The following is an 18349-nucleotide window of genomic DNA, read 5'->3' on the forward strand; positions in this document are numbered from 1 at the left end:
ATCAACCCCTCCAAGTGTCAAGTGATCCTTGTCACCAGAAAGAAACAGCATATCCCTTCCCAGTATTACGTACATGGAGTCCAACTTAAATCAGTCAGCTCAGCTAAATACCTAGGCGTGCATATCTCAAATGACCTATCATGGGACAATCACATAAACAGGTCAATCAAGAAAGCTAACCAAACCCAAGGGTTTTTACGAAGAAACAAGGTCAAGACCGACTACGGCCATACTTTCAGTATAACAGATATGCTACACTCCCTAAACCTTCGTCGACTAGATTTAAGGCGTATAGATTCTTCTATAAGATTTGTCATGATCTGGTTGCTATCCCAAGCGTAGTTTACCTGACCCAAATGGCCGCTACGGCCATTCCCTAAGTTATAGGCTAATTACTGCAACCACTGACTATTACAAGTTTTCTTATTTTCCAAGAACAGTGTACCATTGGAACCGATTTCCCCCTTCCCCCTCCCCATTCTCGCCCACCTCCCTACCCTAGAGCACTTCCGTGCTGCAGTTTGCAGCCTAGAACATGTCTCGCCCTAGTTATCCTGCAAATTCAAGTTTTAACCTTTCTATATCACCAAATTTGTTTTTAGTTTCTTCCACTCTAAATTTTTTATCACTATGTTCTTTCTCTTCTTGATTTTGACGCACAAAACGTCTACGTTCCCGCAAGGGCTTTTACGTCAACGGCAGATAGATAGATTAAATAAAATTTACATCTCTCACATGCGCCCATATTAGAGAACGCTTCGGTTGTGTGGGACGGATGCAAATTATGAAAAACAATCTTTAGAACAGTTACAGTATGAAGCCGCTCGACTAGTAACAGGATTAATGCGGTCGGTTTCAATCAACTCTCTGATTAAAAAAGTTGATTGGGTTTCTCTTTCAGACAGGCGAAAAATTCAGAAGTTAGTTACGGTCTATAAGGCAAACAATGGTCTTCTTCAACAATACGTAGAAAATATCTTCACTTCGTTAATATCACAAACGACAAATTATCCACTAAGGAATAGCGGAAAAATACATAAATCATTTATACCTTCTGCTACCGAGTTATTGAATAAACTTGATACCGCTGTTCGCGATACAAAGTCATTAAATATATTTAAATCAAGAATGAAAGAGATGTTTAAAGCGCCACAAGTACCTAAGCATTTTAATCCCCCGTCACGAGTGGTGGGGGTTATAGGAATGGTCTCCGTCCGTCCATCCGTCCGTCCGTCCTTCCGTCCGTCTGTCCGTAACACTTTTGTGTCCGCTCCATATCTCCTACACCCCTTGAAGGATTTTCATAAAACTTGAATCAAATGATCACCTCATCAAGACGATATGCAGAACTTATAAGTCAACCATGTCGGCTCAAGGTCAAGGTCACAACTCAAGGTCAAAGGTTTGAGCCTTCCATTTTGTGTCCAATCTGTATTTCCTAAACCCCTTGAAGGAATTTTATAAAAGTTTGGTCAAATGATCATCTCATCAAGATGATATGCAGAACTTATGAGTCAGCCATGCCGGCTCAAGGTCAAGGTCACAACTTAGGGTCAAAGGTGTGTGCCTTCCGTTTTGTGTCCACTCTGTATCTCCTAATATAAACCCCTTGAAGGATTTACAATAAACTTGGGTCAAATGATCACCTCATCAAGACAATGTGCAGAACCCATGAGTCAGCCATGCCGACTCAAGGTCAAGGTCACAACTCAGGGTCAAAGGTTTGAGCCTTCTATTTTGTGTCCGCTCTGGATCTCCTAAACCCCTTGAAAGAATTTTATAAAACTTGGGTCAAGTGATCACCTCATCAAGCTGATGTGCAGAACTTATGAGTCAGCCATGCCCGATCAATGTCAAGGTCACAACTTAGGGTCAAACGTTTGAGCCTTTCATTTTGTGTTCGCTTTGTATCTCCTAATCCCCTTGAAGGATTCTCATAAAACTTAGGTCAAATGATCACCTCATCAAGAGGATGTGCAGAACTTATGAGTCAGCCATGTTGGGCCAAGGTCAAGGTCGCACCTTAGGGTGTAAGGTTTGAGCCTTCAATTTTGTGTCCGCTCTGTATCTCCTAAACCGCTTGAAAGAATTTTATAAAACTTGGGTCAAGTGATCACCTCATCAAGCTGATGTGCAGAACTTATGAGTCAGCCATACCCGATCAATGTCAAGGTCACAACTTAGGGTCAAACGTTTGAGTCTTCCATTTTATGTCCGCTCTGTATCTCCTAATCCCCTTGAAGGATTCATATGAAACCTGGGTCAAGTGATCACCTCATCAAGACGATGTGCAGAACTCATGAGTAAGCCATGTAGGCTTAAAGTCAAGGTCGCACCTTAGGGTGTAAGGTTTGAGCCTTCAATTTTGTGTCCACTCTGTATCTCCTAAAACCCTTCAAGGATTTCCATCAAACTTGGGTCTCATGATCACCTCATAAAGAACTCATGAGTCAGCCATGTCAACTCAAAGTCAAGGTCACAACTCAAGGTCAAAGGTTTGAGCGCTGTATCTTCTAAACCCCTTGAAGGATTTTCATGAAACTTGGGTCAAACAATCACCTCATCAAGACGATATGCATACTTCATGAGTCAGCCATGTCAGTTCAATGTCAGTGTCACAGCTCAGGATCAGAGGTTTACCCTTTCACTATCCATAACAGTGGCGGGGGATTTAGCTGTCTTTCAGACTGCCTTGTTTGTTTGGAAACTGACTTTTTTCGGTTCTACATGCGCACATTAGAAATAACTGTAGTAATGTGCATGGCGATCTGTTTAGGAACTTTTTTTAGGGAATCTGCGACATGTAATTGTGGATACTCGTTTGAAGATTCTGAGCATTGCCTATTTTACTGTCGTTATTTAAACTTTATACTCTTTGAAGAAACTAGAATATTTCATCCGCTTAATTTTCGGTAGTGATTTGTTAGACGTTGAAAATGATCAAAAATTATTTACAGCTGTTCAAAAGTTCTTTAAATTCACAACACTTGACTTTATTTGTATACGCCCTGCTGCCACTATTTTGCAAGTGTATATGTTGGCAGAAACCAATCGATTAATCATTGTGTGATACTTCTTGGCTGGATCCTAAAGCCTTATCAATAGTTATATATATGCTGTTATTAAAGCTACTGACAAACTATTATGTTTCTATCTCAACGTTTTGTGTCTTTTTTCCTTGGCTTTATATGTATGCATGTTACAAATAGCTAAGAATTATGCCATTACTAAATAACAATAAATATTTACTTCTATGTAGGGGAGAGGGCCGATCGCTAATGTTGTAAGAACTTGGGCCCAACCATTTGCTTTTCAATGTATCGTAAATGTCTTTTCTCTGTATATACATGTATATATAAGCGAAGAAATATGTTTAAACTAAGCATTAAGTGGTCCTCAATATATTGGTCAAAGACCACAAATTCACAAAAGTAAAGGGAACACACTGGGAATGAGGTAAGTGTATTCCCTGGAATATGGTAACTTCTGTGCGTTCTGAAGCCATGTAAACAAACCCAGAAGGAAGTGATTTTGTTTCTAAATTGGTATTTTTACTGCAATAACAATATTTTTTTTTACATTTTGACAAAATTTGCTACATTTTATGTGTATTGAAAAAAGGTTTCATCAAACGAACTTCTCCCGCCATGCCAACGATGTAAACAGGGGTCATATCATTAACACGAAAATTACTTAAATAAAGTATCACTATTCATACATTTTCGTCCGATATTTTTGGTAGAACTAAGATACATTTTAGTTCTTGAAAACATGTAATTCGATATACATGTTTCAATTTATGGAAGGCCGTACACGCCATAATGCTATATTGTAATGGGAAAACAATTGGTGGTCTTTAACCTCAACAAAAGCGGATTTACATAAGTGAACATTCTTCTTTTTTATTTTGAGAAGACATAATGTCATGGTGAAATTGCATACCAATGCGTTCAGACACGATGTCTTTCATCACAGCGGAAAAAATACGCCTCGCCCGAGGATCAAACTCAGGTCCCTGTGATACGTAGATCTGTGTCCTCCCTATCACTGCTGTTGAGTAACCTTAGTAGAAACATTTCAACAGAAAGACATCTTGTTTCTTGCATCAACAATACTCCGACAGAAACATTTCAAAAATACAGAGAAACCTCACTAATAGCACTCCGTAACCATGATCTAAGATTTGTGTAATTGCATTCAATGGCATTTGTCCAAAACTGTAAACGTTGCCCAATGTTGCCTGCCAACTGTCTAATCATTACGAAACGATATACACAATTATAATTGCCCTTTTTAAAATGTAGTAATTATGCATATTTTCCTCATGAATTTATTTGCTACACAATTAGTTAACATTTTTGAGGTCCACAATACCATTAGGAACAGACAATGACACAATAAGGATATTTTTCTTCAAATGAAGCTCTCATTCTATTAGGAACAACAAGGGCAATTATATCCATTGCATCGATACAGTTATAAGTGCCTATGTAGGCACAAACTAGTTTTGCAATCGCTTATGTGACGAAAAGTTTGACATTATAATATATACGAACATCTCCATTCCCGGGGCACATGATTATTTTTGTCAATTACGTCCACATAAAGTAGGATTTTAAGCACATAAATAGTAATATTCGTAAATGTATTACAGTTGGTTTATCGTTAGAAGCGTCAGATGTCCTTAAATACAGTACAAGAGATTTTGTGATATTAGGGCCGAATCATACATTACAAACCAGGTATTTCACACGTATGATGTTTTGTCATATTTGTGTCGAATAGCATTATGCGTTTTTGTAGAACATTTATGATTGCTTCGTAAAAGATATAAGCAGAAACATTATTTCACCTATCTTAATTTCGTCTTTTTTAACGCGCAACACCAGCACCGGACATCGCGCAACCCGAATCTAAGTGTATTTTCAGCGTGAATTGAATTGCACGTTTACCACCTGTGTATAAGCAACTCTTAATAAATTATATGTTTTGATTCAGCGGATCGCTAGTGAAGCAAGAGGTTTATTGACCCTTAAAAGTTCACTTTTCGAAATGCTATAAGTGTGTTGTATAACGTAATGGTATACAGATCAGCTCACGCGGAAAACCCATTCTACTCGACCCTCGGAGGATGGCCAAAACGAGTACCAAGACTCGGACTCGAAGTTTCTTCGAGTCAGCCATTTTCCGTCAAGGAATTTCGCTATCTGACTCCGAGGATTTATGCGAAGTCACTCGAAGGAAATCCTCGAAGTGTCTCGAGATGAAATCAAATTAGCGGAATACACACCTACATTTGTATATTGGTTTATTTTGTTTCCGAATCACTTGACGGAATTCCCTCGAGTGACTCCGAGACAAATAATTAATTACTTATACAAATTTAAATGAGCCTTCGAGTAACTTCGAGGACAGATTTCAGATTACTTCGAGCAGAATGATTATATTTTACATAGTGCTACGCGAAATAACACAATATTTGTAAATAATACTGAAGTATTTTATTTTACTTTAACATAAACCAAATTTTTCTGTTTACTAATGATATTTTATTTCTTTTTGAGTGGATGCGGCAGTAGTATTTTTATCTTATTTATAATCCCTTCCAACTGAATAAAAGAAAGACCACTTTCATGATAAAATTTATCATTTCTCCTATAATTTTCATTACTTAATAAAAGTCACTTTTCTTTCACGGCCATTATCTTAACGTTTATCTAGTATCATACAGTTTCTAATTTAGACCATTTTACATCAATTTATTTTTAAATTTAATTTGCACTGTCAGAAACTATTTCAATATTATATTTAAATCACTTTCTTTCACGGCAGTTATTTGAAATTCTGTTTACTTTTAATTTACTTTTCTAGCGGGTGTAATTTTAAAGTTTATCTAGTTATAAAGTATTCATATTTTAGTGCATTTTTATGATTTTATTTCTAAATTATATTCGCAAAGTCAAAAATTATTTCTATATCATCATACAACAAAGCAGTTTCCTTTAACGGCTCTCATTTGGAAATTTTTTTAATTATATATGATTGATAGTTTATTACGTTCTACATAAATGTACTTCTAAATCTAATTCGCATGTATTTCAATATCATACTAAACAATTTTCTTATTAATTTACTTTTAGCGGGTGTTATTTTAAAGTTTATCTAGTATAAATTATTTTTAATTAAGTGCATCAATTATAAATAATAACACGACTTTTTTCCTAAATTTAATTCGCAAAGTCAGAAATTATTTATATATCAAAATTTAACAAATCACTTCCCTTCAACGGCGGTGATTTCAAAGTTTGTTTAATGTCGTGTGATTGATAATTTAGTTTATTATAAATAAATATACTTCTTAATCTAATTCGCATGGTCAGAAACTATTTAAATATAAAAATTTACAACAGTTTCATACATTCAAATAAAAAAAAGAAAGAACAAAAAAATAAGCTGATCATGTAAAAACAATCCTTAGTAAGGAAATGCTGCCTCGAAGTTTCGTCAAATCATCTCGCGGCACTCGAAATGACCGATTTATTGTTTATTACAGACTCGGAATCGCGCGGAGTGGCCATAAAATACCGGAAATCATTAAAGTGTTACCTGTGTATTTGGACTCGGAGTTCCGTCAAGTAAGTTCTCGGAGTGACTCGACGAAATTCCGCTAAAGTAAAAAAACTATAACAGTCGGTATTCCGAGTCAGAATTAGGCAGTACTCGGAGAAATTCCTCGCTATGCAAGATTTTTCCTTCGAGGAAAAACGGAAAGTGGGTTTTCCGCGTGAGCTGATCTGTAAGGGCCTGGCCATTTATGTCCCAAGGGCAATGCTTTGAACAATTATGATAGAGGCAACCCCTTATATTCCATGGTAAATGTCAAAGCTCTGGCTATTATGCCTTCAGAGTAGATTTTTTCAAAGTTTCTTGTGTATAAGCATATAGTGTATACATGTCACATCTTGGGCGTGGCTTTTATTTATCCTAGTGCAAGTATTTGAACAATTTTGGTAGAAAGGCGAACCCTGATATCACACGCCAAATATCAAGTCTCTAGTTATAATGGATTCAGAGAAATTAAGATTTTAATATATGAAAAACTTTGAGTAACCACAGTGGCCCATATGTTCAATGAACCGGAAACCATATGAACCAGTTTGAAATAAGGAAATTTTATCAAAATCCATTTTCCCAATAAAAATTCAATAAAGGTTTTGGGAAAATGCGTTTTAATTTTAAAACGTTAAAGGGGAAAAAAACCCGCACGAGGGATGAGGGACACACCGGGGTTTAAACCAACAGCTAAAGAAAAAATTTCGTGATCGGGTGAGCTTTTAAATTTGGGTTTGTATTGGTAGTTTAGAACTTTTTTTTTTTTTCCCCAATTTTTTTAAATAAAAATTTATTGTTTGGGGATGAAGAAATGAAAATTTTATTTTAATACTCCCAACGGATGTGGAAAATTTTATAGGGGCCCAAAAACTGACGATAAATAAAAAAACAAGAAGAACAATTCACGCACAAAAAATAAAAACCCCTTTTAAATAAGAAAATTTTCCCAAATTAAGTTTTTCTTACTGATTTTTTGAAAAAAATTTAAAAATCTAACATTTAAAAATGCCCCAACATTTTCTTAAAATGAAATGGAAAGTTTTTAGCTGGGTTTAATCAAAAGAAAATTTTTTTTTATAAAATGTTTAAAAAATAAAATTTAAACAGCCCTACATTGCCCATTAAAATCCCAAAAAATCTGAAGAATAAAATCCCAATAAAAATTTACGCCCTTTAAAACAAACAACGTAAAATTTTCCCCCCTTTATATTGACGTCGCGTAAATTTCCATAGTAACGTCCGCACTTTTGTATACACTGTGACCCAAAAGCGAAACTACTTGTGCGTTTTTTTTTGTAATAAAATTGTGTTTAAAAGGGCATTTTTCTTTGTTTTATTTATTTCCCTATAAAAATGGCTTATACATGGGTTTTTATAGGTTTTAAAAATAGCATTTTAAAAATGAGCCTTTTTTGGTAGTAAAATGGTTGTAGTTTTTTTAAAACCAAAAAGGGGTAAAAAGCAAGTGCTTTTAGGGCCGGTGGGGACACCCCGGCAAATAGTATATCCCACGCACCGCCGACCCCGTGAGGAAAAATTCCTATCTCCCGATTTAAAAACCAGTTTTTGGGGGTTTTGGACCTTATCCAACGGGAATTCCCGAACTTTGTCGACCCTGGAAATTTTAAATTTGCTGTGATTTTTCAGATGGGTTTTAATGTCCCCTAAAATTGGACTCTGGGTATACCATTAAATTTTAAAAAATCCAGCCAACAAAGAAAAAACCCAAGCGGATAAACGTTTAAAATTTTAAATTCAATTAAAAAAAATTTTTCCAGTTTTTAAACGTAAAAATTTAAACTAATTTCACTTGTATTGAACCAAAAATTTTTTGTTTTTCCGTAAAATTTGCAGATTAACCCTAAAAACCCCATAAAGTGATCTTAAAAAATTCAAAACAAAAGGCTTATCTCTTAAAACAAAAAAACAAAAACAAACAGAATACCCCCTTAAAGACAAGAAACAAATGTGCCCCTAAAATATTTAACACCAAAGTAGGAAATCAGAACCTTTTAAAAGCAAAAATTTAAAACCCTTTGGGATGGCGATTGCACTTAAATTTTACAGCCAAATTAAAATTTTAAGAGGCCTTCAAACAAAAGTTGGGGAAATCCACTTTTGGGCCCTTTCCCCCTAGTGGCACAGATCGAAATTTTGGCCGTCGTATACCTCTTTTTACATGCAAATGAGCGTAAATTACAAAAAAAAACCCTAAATTGACTTATAAATTATAGAATAAAGTGAAATTTTTCACAAATGAAAAGGGGCTGGACAAAAAATGCTGTTTAAAAACTGTGAAACCCCCTTTAAAAATTGCAGTGTGAACTTTTTTGAAGCCCAGAAGGGAAATTTTGGGCCCGGTTGGGACCGTAAATTTGGTCCTAATAGGACGGGTTTTAAAAACTTTTCTCCCAGATTAGAGCTGAAAAGAATTATAAATAACCCGAAAAAACGAAATCAAAAGGGGGTTTGGGAAAATTCTACAAAAAAATTTGACATTTGTATCAAATTTAAAACAACTTAAAAAAAAGACATAAAATTTTAAAGTGAGGAACATTTCATAGTCAAAATACAAAAAAAAAAATGCATTTTTAAGTTCCGAAAAAAAACCAAGGGGGGAAATTCAAGTAGTATGTTTTAGTTTTTTTTCCCAAAAATTTTAAAATACGATGAATATAATCAAAACCGCTCCCAAAAAATTGGGGCAAGGTTTTAAAACCCAAGGAATTTTGTTTAGGAGTTCTTTAAAAGTTTTGATGTTTAACATTTTTCCCTTTTAAACCCCCACGGGAGTAATGCCTCTAAAAAGTTGTTTTGACGGGGGAAAAAAGGGGGAAAATTAATTAAAAAAATTTTTAAACTTAAGACAGCGTACCCCACTTTTTCCCCCGTTTTGGGGCATAAAAAAAAAATATGTCTCAACAGCACCCCATTTTTTAACTATTAAAGCAGCTGAACTCCGGGTTTGGGAGAAAAATTTGTTTCTTTTGACAAAATAAAGGGTTTATTCATTCAAAGAAAAAAAAGCATATTTTTTGCGCCCAAAGTTATTTACATAAATTTAAAAACTATTTTGACCCGAGCGAGGTTTCAAACCCGAGGCCCCGGGCAGAAAAAAAATTTTTTCCCTTCGTTTTAATTTTCTAAAGGCTACGTCTATGTTTACGGGACGGCAAAAAAATTTTTCATACTGGTGAGTTTAAAAACGTTATTCAGGGGCAACATTTTCGACAGAAAAAAATAGCAAAAACACCCATTTTCAGCATTTTTTTTTGGGTTAGAAAAATTGTCGGGTGATAAAATTTTTCCCAATTAACTCGGTTTACATTTAAAATGAAAAAAATTTTTTCCCTTGAAAATAAAATTTGGTTCTTTTTTTACCTTCAGTTGAAAAACCCTGGATTTCATCAAAAAGTAAGGAAAGGTCAAAAAAAAATCAAAAAGTTTTTGGGGGTTTGTTTACCACACCAAAGGCTGATGATAAATGTGATAAGTATTATCCAAAAGTAAAGTTTACCAAAAAACTTGAAGTATGAAAATGGAAAAATTTCTCTAAAAAAAAAATTAAAGATAATGGAGATTTTTCCAAAACATGCAAAATGGTGATTAAAAATAAAATTGTTTTAAATTTTAAGTCATTGTTTTTTAGGGGGGAAAAAATCCCCATAAACAAAACTTTCGAAAAAGTATATAAAAAAAATTTCCCAAAACCCAAAAAAAAACTTTGTGACCTTGCCCCTGGGTATTTTGTGCCAGCTCCTGTCCCATATTTTGTTTTCAGCTGGCGTTTAAAGGTGAACTTACAGTAAAATTTTAAGCAAAAGAAAACAACCTTTTGACAGAAAAAAGGGTTACTAAAAAAAAACAAACCCTTAAAATTTAAAAAAAAACCAAACTGAATTCTTGTTAAATAAAAAAGTAAATATTATGTAAATTTTTTTAAATCTGAAAATTTAAAGTTAAAAAAACTGATATTAAGTTGTATATTTCAGATTTTCATCTAAAAAGGGGACATTTAAAACTTTTTCGTCATGAAAAAACAGATACGGGTTTTTAAAAAAAAACGGGAGCAAAGAAAAAAACGGGCTGTAGAAATGTTAGGGAAGGGAAAAAGTTTTAAAGGGACAAAAGCTTTGGTAAAAAAATTTTTGGATGAATTGTAGTTAACAAAACGACATGGCAAAAAAAGGACCTAGTAAAAAAATTCCCAAATTTAAGAAATATGTTTATCATTGCGTGTCCCGGTTTATACACGGATTTTTTAAACGAACAAGTCTGCCCATTCACCAAAAAAGAGCTAGTCTAAATTTAAAGACTCAAGGTTTTCTATTTAAAAGAGGTGGGGGCTCTGAAACAGGTTTTAATAAAACCCATTTTAATGCGCAATTTCTAACTTCGACAAAAAGGAATAAAAATTTTTCATGTCTTTAAAGGGAAAATTTGCTTTGCCCAAGACAACCCCATTAAAAGGAGTGAAATTTAGTTTCCACATTTTTGTCTTTTTAAAGATATTAAAATGAAAAAGTCAAAATTCCCTTTGACTAAAAACAAACAAGACCATAGAGCAGTTCTAAAGACAAGGAGAAATTTATTTTTTGTTGACAAATTGGTAAAAGGGGGGGACGCCCCACAATGGGCTCTAAAAACGATTGAAATTTAAAGAAACCAGCCCTTCAAAATTTCTGGGGCTTTGTTGCCGGAAATATATGTTTTTAAAAATTTCCTCTACATACATTTTGTGAGATTCCAAAATTTAAAATTATAAAATTTATCATTAGATTTTGTCTGTAAAGGACCTTTAAAATTGTGTTTTTTCCCAAAATAGGGATTTACAAAATTTCCAAAAGTTTTTTAAAATTGAGTTTAATTGCCCCTTGCCTGGGGGGGAAAGGGGGGCCCCACCAGCAAAAGACAATTATGGTGTTGAAACAAGAAAACAATTTAAATTTTTAATTCCTTGCAATACTAAATTTTTTTGAATTTTTTCATACATCGATGAAAGGGTTTTACATTTTTTTGCTGATGTTTTTTGTTTTTTTTTTTTGCCCGCCGCGCCCCAAATTCCAGTTATTTGACCCCCCCCCCCCCCCCCCCCAAACCCCGGCATTCAGCAGGGGTTGCCCGCCCCGTGACCCCCGCCTTTTTTTTTTTCTAAATGCAACTTTTTGCATTTTCTTTGGGTAAGTGTTGGTCTTTCCCGACCTGCCAAGCAAAAACACATTTAATCGTTGAATTGCTTTTTGTGAAAACCCCAAATTTCAATTATTTAAAAGGAAAAAAACAAAAAAAAACTTCAATTATAAAATGCGATATATTTTGTTGTAAAGAAATAAAACCGCCAGGGTAAAAGCCTTTTTAAAACCAAAAGTTTGCTTTGTTTCTTTTAAAAACCCCTTAAAATTTTTTCTTTCTCGATTTAGTAAAATTCACAATCCAAAATTGGTATTATTTCGGAATTGAATGCACGCTTCCTGTTGTTTTTCCCTCTCTGTAAACTTATGCAGCTGTTTTCTTAAAAAGGAAAGAATTATTTTAACACCTTTTTTAGATGTGTTGAATACAAATTAAAAATTTGGGATATATAAACTTTAGGAATGCTTTAAAAACAGCTACATGTATATTTCTTTTTTTTGATACGAATTTAAAAGGGAAAATAAACTTACCCCAATAAACCAAATTTTCAATGAACTTTGGTAACAACCGCAAAATTTTTTGCATAAAAACAAAAAGTGTAAAGGATCGCCAAATTGTAGCATTTTTAAAATGGATAGTAAAGGGGCGTTCTGGGGTTTTTTGGGAGTATAACAAATTTTGTGGGCCCGTTTTTGGTTTCTTTTGAATAAAAGCGCTATTTTCGCATCAGTCATAAAAAACCCAAAAAAACGAACTTGCAAATCCCCTTTTTTCGGGAAAAAAATTTAAGGACAAAAACTGAAGCAATTTAAAAAGACCGATAGATATATGCAAAGCAGATGGCTATTTAAATGATCGTGAAGAATTTTATATGCCAGTTTTGTATGAATTTTGAAAAAATTTTAAAATTTTTTTCCCAAACCGAAGAAAATTTTTTTCGAAAGCAAAAAAGCCCCTGGTCGCTCTTGCTTGTTTTCCGGGGTTCAGGGAAATTTCAATGACACGGGGATTTTGGAAACCCTCACGGGGGGTATATTATTTTTTCAACGAGCGAATTTTCATTTTATAATAACCGGTTTTCAAAAATTTTGTCATGTTGGAAAATGTTTTAAAAGGGGTTTAAAGGTCAGGTAAAAAAAATGAGGTACTGTTTTTGTAAAAGGTTTACTTTTTTCGGACAAACAAGCAGGCCTTCATTAAGGTGACTGTTTTACTGTTTTCCCCCCAATCGGTGAACTGTCCCATGAACCCTTTAAAAAACGTCAAGTACGGGACCAAAATTGTTAAACGGATTAAAATTTTTCCCTTTTTTAGTTTTTTTGGCTATAATATTATAATTTTTTAAAGTTACAAGTTTAAAAGTTTTTCCGCCGCCAGAAAGTATATTCAATCAGGCTTTAAAGAATGCCTTTTAATGATCTCAAAAAAAAAAATCGAGGTTTACTGCAGGTCATTTGGGAATCAAAATTTATTAAAATTTCATCTTCAAAATCTTTAAAATCTATAGTTTATGCACACTTTTCCAAAAAAAAACCTTTCCCGAAGTAATGCCAAAAACAATTTTCCCTTTACTCATCCTTTTAAAAATTTTTCAGCTCACTGAAAACAGCGTTTTTTTGTTTTTAAAGTTTTTTTTTGCGGTATTTAGGACGCCATACAAAAACCTGTTTTTACAATTTAAATTAAAAATTTGGAAAAAAACATTATTTCCCCAAATCTCCCATAATCTTTGGGAAATTTTACAAACACCCCCAAATTTTTAAATTTCTTGAAACTAATCAAATGTACCACATGAAAGGCGAAAATTGTAGAAAAAAAAATGTAAAAAAAAAGGGGTCGTGTTTTAAAAAAGGCCGGTCATCCCAGATGGCCTTTTAACTTAAAAGGTGTTACGAAAAAAAGTCGGAAAAGTGGGCACGTGACCCAAGTTCTTTTTTTATTGTTTAAAAAATTTAATTTTTTAAGGGGAAAGTAGTGTATCACAAAAATTTCGAACCAAAAAAAAAAACTGTACAGGATCGAAAAATGTCCCAATTTCCTTTTCTCCGTCCCAAACATGCGAAACCCTTTTTTTGCTTTCCAAAAAAACCCCCCGCCCCCGGCGGCGGGTAATTTCATCCGTCACAGCCGGAAAAAGGCGACTTTTTTTTTATAAGCTGTTTTTTGGGTTTTTTATGGTTTGATTAAAACTCAAACAAAAAGTATCAAAAATTGAAAACAAAAAGCAGAAAAAAAATAAAATTCTAAAATCTATAAATTTAAAGAGCTTAAAAAGATTTTCTTTTTTTTTTTGAGTGCTGGTATAAAGCCGGGACGGAAAATAAACTTTTTTGAATTTGTTTAAATTGGGTAAAAAGTTGGTGATTTAAAATCATTTAAATTTTAAAATATACTTTTTGTTATGTATTTTTTTTGTTAAAAAACAAATTTAAAAATTTTCTGTTCCAGAATCCCCAAAACTTCATTTTCTTTAAAAATTCAAAAGGTTTTTTTAAAAAAAAAATAATCTTTTTAAATTTCCCTTTTAAAATTTGTATCAGTGGGGAAATTTTTTACTATTATTTTTTCAAAATTTTCAGAAATTTTACATATTCCGATTCTAATGTACCAAGGGTTCAATTTTAAAATTTAAAAAAGGGAGAGCTTTTTGCCTAATAAACGTAAAAATTGAAAGCATAAATTTGGGGATGGAAAAAAAAATTTTTTGTTCTGGGTTTTTTATGTCCATAATTTTTTTTTAAACATCGCAGAGTACACGTTTAAAATTTTTTTTTAAGATCAGTGTTAGAATTTAAAAAAAAAAAAGTTTTGGGGAAATTAACCCCCACACTTCTAACATACTTTGTCTTTTAAATTTCAATAAATAGAGAAAAATTTCCCGCAACAAGAATAGGGCCCGTTTGGGTTTAAAAATGGGCCATGGGAAAATGGAAAAATTTTTTTCCTTTTCGCAAAAAGAAATTAAAATTTGTTTTTGCAAGGGGCTTGAAACCAAAAGACATAATAGATGTTTCTTATTTTAAAAGACTGGCGTTCGTAAAATCCAAATGACGTGTGTTTTTGGGGTTTTTTTTTTTTGAAAAAACCCTTTTTATAAACGGCGTAATTTATCGGGTTAATCACAATTCCCTGGGGGCCCTTTCGCTTTTTGAAAACCAATTTTAAAAATTTAAAAAAACAAAAAAAAGGCAAAATACCTGTATTTCATTTAATGGAATTTTTTGGATTCCCTTAAACACATAGCGTCTAAAACGGCATTTTAATTCCCGGTATTTTTTAAAAATCCCCAAAAAAACGAAGAGAACTAAAGTCCATCTAGGGGGTTTTGTCTTTAAACATAAAGGCCACAAACGGAGACCACGCCAGAGCCCAAAACTGTTTGAACGTTAACAAAACATTTGACTCAACTACACCAAGGGTTTTTTATATTCCCCTTTGGAACCCCCTTTTAATGCTTTGGGGTGGGCCCAATACAAGCGAGAAAAAAAGTTTAAAACCTCCAAAGGAAAATTTTTTTGGGGCCGTAAATCCCATTAGAAAAATCATTTTTTGATATATGTGTCCCGTTTAAAGAAGCGCAGGTAATCGTTTTTATGTCCGTTCATCCATCAAAACCATCTATCCAACCATCATTCGATAACCGTTTTTCCCCCTGCCAAATTTTCCCAATTTTCATATGGAAATTTACAGCAAATTAATTTTTTTTGAAGGGGCAAATTTAAATTTTAATTCTTTTTTTTTTTTACTTCAATCTTTATTGAAAAAAAAGGGATCCCCCCCCCATAAAAAGAGAAATACAGGGAAAATATAACATCTAAAAAACAAAACAAAAGGGCATTTTTAAAATTTTCATAATAATATTTTTTAATTTTTAAAGTTATAAAGGGACTTTTCAATTAAACATTAAAATATAGTAAAAACCCAAATTAAAAATTTTTTAAGCCCGTTACCAAATACAGGTCAAATTTAAAGTCTGAAATTTGTCGATTCTTTCCCTTAAAAAAATGGAAAATACTCATTGGGTAGGTTTCTAATAAATTTTAACCCCTTTCTTGACCTTAGATATTTTTTTTTGTATTGTAGCATTGTTTTAAATTTAAAATGGTTTGGGGTTTTTTAATTAAGATTCTTTCACGGTTTTGTTGGTGCAAAATGGGGGAAATTTTTCCGGGCCCAGGGTAACTGTTTAGGCGGTAACGAGACCAGATAAACCCCCCTCACCCATAACCAGTGCAGAATCTGTTTTTTTGCATACAGATATCAAAATTAATAAAAGAAAAAAAATTTAATCGGGCGGCTTTTATTTTAGAACAGTTTTTAGCAGCGTATTTAAACAAAGCGCGGGAAAAACAAAGCCCGGGAAAAAAAGGGAAAAATTTCATGGGCGTTTCAAGGGCAAATAACCCTTTTTTAGTTTTCCCTTTTTGTTTTATCAGTTCAGCGTTACGTTTTTTTTTTGATAAAAAACGTGTTTTTTAATCGAGAAAAAATTTTTCCAAAGGGAAAAGAAAGGGCTGTCAAAGGGACTGGATTTTTATGCATTATTTTAAATTTAAAATATAAATTTAAAAACTTAAAAACCCTTTTCGTATTTGTAGTTTTGTAATAAGTCATTTGAACACGATAGTCACCGGGGGGAAAAATGGAATTTTCCCGCACCCGGGAAAAATTTCCCCGGAAAATTCCCCCTTGGTATGCAGGGGAAATTTCCGAATATTTAATACAAAAAACTTTTTAGTACAAAAAGAATTTAACCTTAAAAACAACGCCCAATATGGGGCAGTCACGATGATCCCCTTTTCTAAACCAATTGGTCTAAACCCTTTTTTTTTCTTTATAAAAATTAAAGTAAATTTCAAAAAAAAGGATCGAAGTTTTGCTACATCTGCAAAAATTTCATACTCACAACCTTATGTATAGGTTTAAAATGTAAAATATTTACAAAATTCACAAATTCCTTAAAATCAAAACCCCATTTTGAACATATTGGTCTTTCAACCTTTTTTCAAATTTAAAAAAGAACATGGGAAAGGATTTTTTTACTTTTTGGGGGTTTCCCCAAAATTTCCAAATCCGGGTTTTTATATAAAAATAGAGAATTTTAGATTTTAACCTTTGCCTTCCCCCCTTTAAAGTCTCTTCAAATTTTAACGTAGAAGTTTAAGTTCAATTTAAAAAAAACCTTGGATTTCAAACTTTCCAAAAACCTTACCTTTATTTAATCCCCCCTTTTAATTTTTCCGTAAATTTTTGATCGTTTTTTTTTTTGGGGCATTTTAAAAATCAACGGGATAAAACGGAAAAATAATGCTTTTAAAAATTTTGAAACCCAAAAAAAACAAACTTCCCTAAATTTTTGCTAACTTTTATACTTTAAATGAAATATGGAAAAAACTTGAATTTTTCCGCGTTTTTGAGACGATCGTTATTGCTATTGCATTGTGAAGGGAAACAAAAAAAGATTAAATTTTTTAAAGGAATTCCCAAATTTTGATACATTTGGGCAAGATAGGGTTTAGTTTATTTCGATTTGCCAAGCGATTTTTCACCATTTGGGGTTTGAATTACACTTCCTGAAAAAATTTTTGGGCCCCCAATTGGGGGGGGGGGGGCAAAAGTGAGTGGGAAAAGAAGTCTCGCGTAATGTTTAAAACGATTTTCGTACCCAAAAAAGGGCCCAAAAGGGGAAATGAGTGGGTTTTTTTTAAAGGCCAGTATCGAGATAAGCTAATTTGAAATTTTTTGACGACTTTTCTTTTTGCAATTATGGTCATCTTTTTCTCGGAAATTTAACCCGAAGCGGTTTTCTGAAAACAACCTCCTGGGAAATTTTTTAAAAGCCATTTTTAACCAGGTTCACCCTTAACTAACTGGGGGATTTTATTGATGGAACTGTAAAACCAAAATTAGGCCCTTTTGTGAATTAAAAGGGGAAATAATTTAATGGACCCTAAACGTGTGCATTGTCTAAAGTTCCAATCCAATTACACCAAAAGACTTAATTGCCAAAATGATTGGTCCAGTTGAAGGGAGGCGGGACATGCCCTATGCTGAGGGGAAAATGGACTTTTTGTTTCATTGCTAAAAAGATTGGGCAATGGGTGCCCGTACTTTTAAAAACTTTTTAAAAGGGGGACCCAGCCCACCCATCCACCCCCATTTGATTGGGCCTTTTAGAGGAACCCCCGTCTCTCAAAAGAAGAAAAAGGTTTTCAACACGAAAAGTCGTCGTGAGAGTTTCTGTTGAAAATTCTCTTTTAAAAAGATTGTTAGAAACTTTGCAAAAGTTTTGTTTTCACCAGGGTTTGGGAAATATTATGTTGGGTTTCAGCCATGCAAACCCAGCTGCCACACTTGTTTGTTGGTAATTTAAGTTTCCGAAAAATTCGAACTTCAAACCCCCAAAACTTCGGAAAGGGGACCCCTTTAGAAGGAATTTTTGAAAAAAAAACATAGAATAAAGGAGCTTTAATAACTTTAAATGTTGACATGTACACTTGCGTAAAACATGAAAAAAAAAATCTAAAAATTTTTTAATAAATTTAAATAAGAAAGTTGGGGGGAAAGGGCTACATTAAAAGTTGATAAAAATTAAAAATTTATT

The sequence above is a fragment of the Mercenaria mercenaria genome, chromosome 4, assembly GCF_021730395.1.
Source record: "Mercenaria mercenaria strain notata chromosome 4, MADL_Memer_1, whole genome shotgun sequence".
Classification (NCBI taxonomy): domain Eukaryota; kingdom Metazoa; phylum Mollusca; class Bivalvia; order Venerida; family Veneridae; genus Mercenaria; species Mercenaria mercenaria.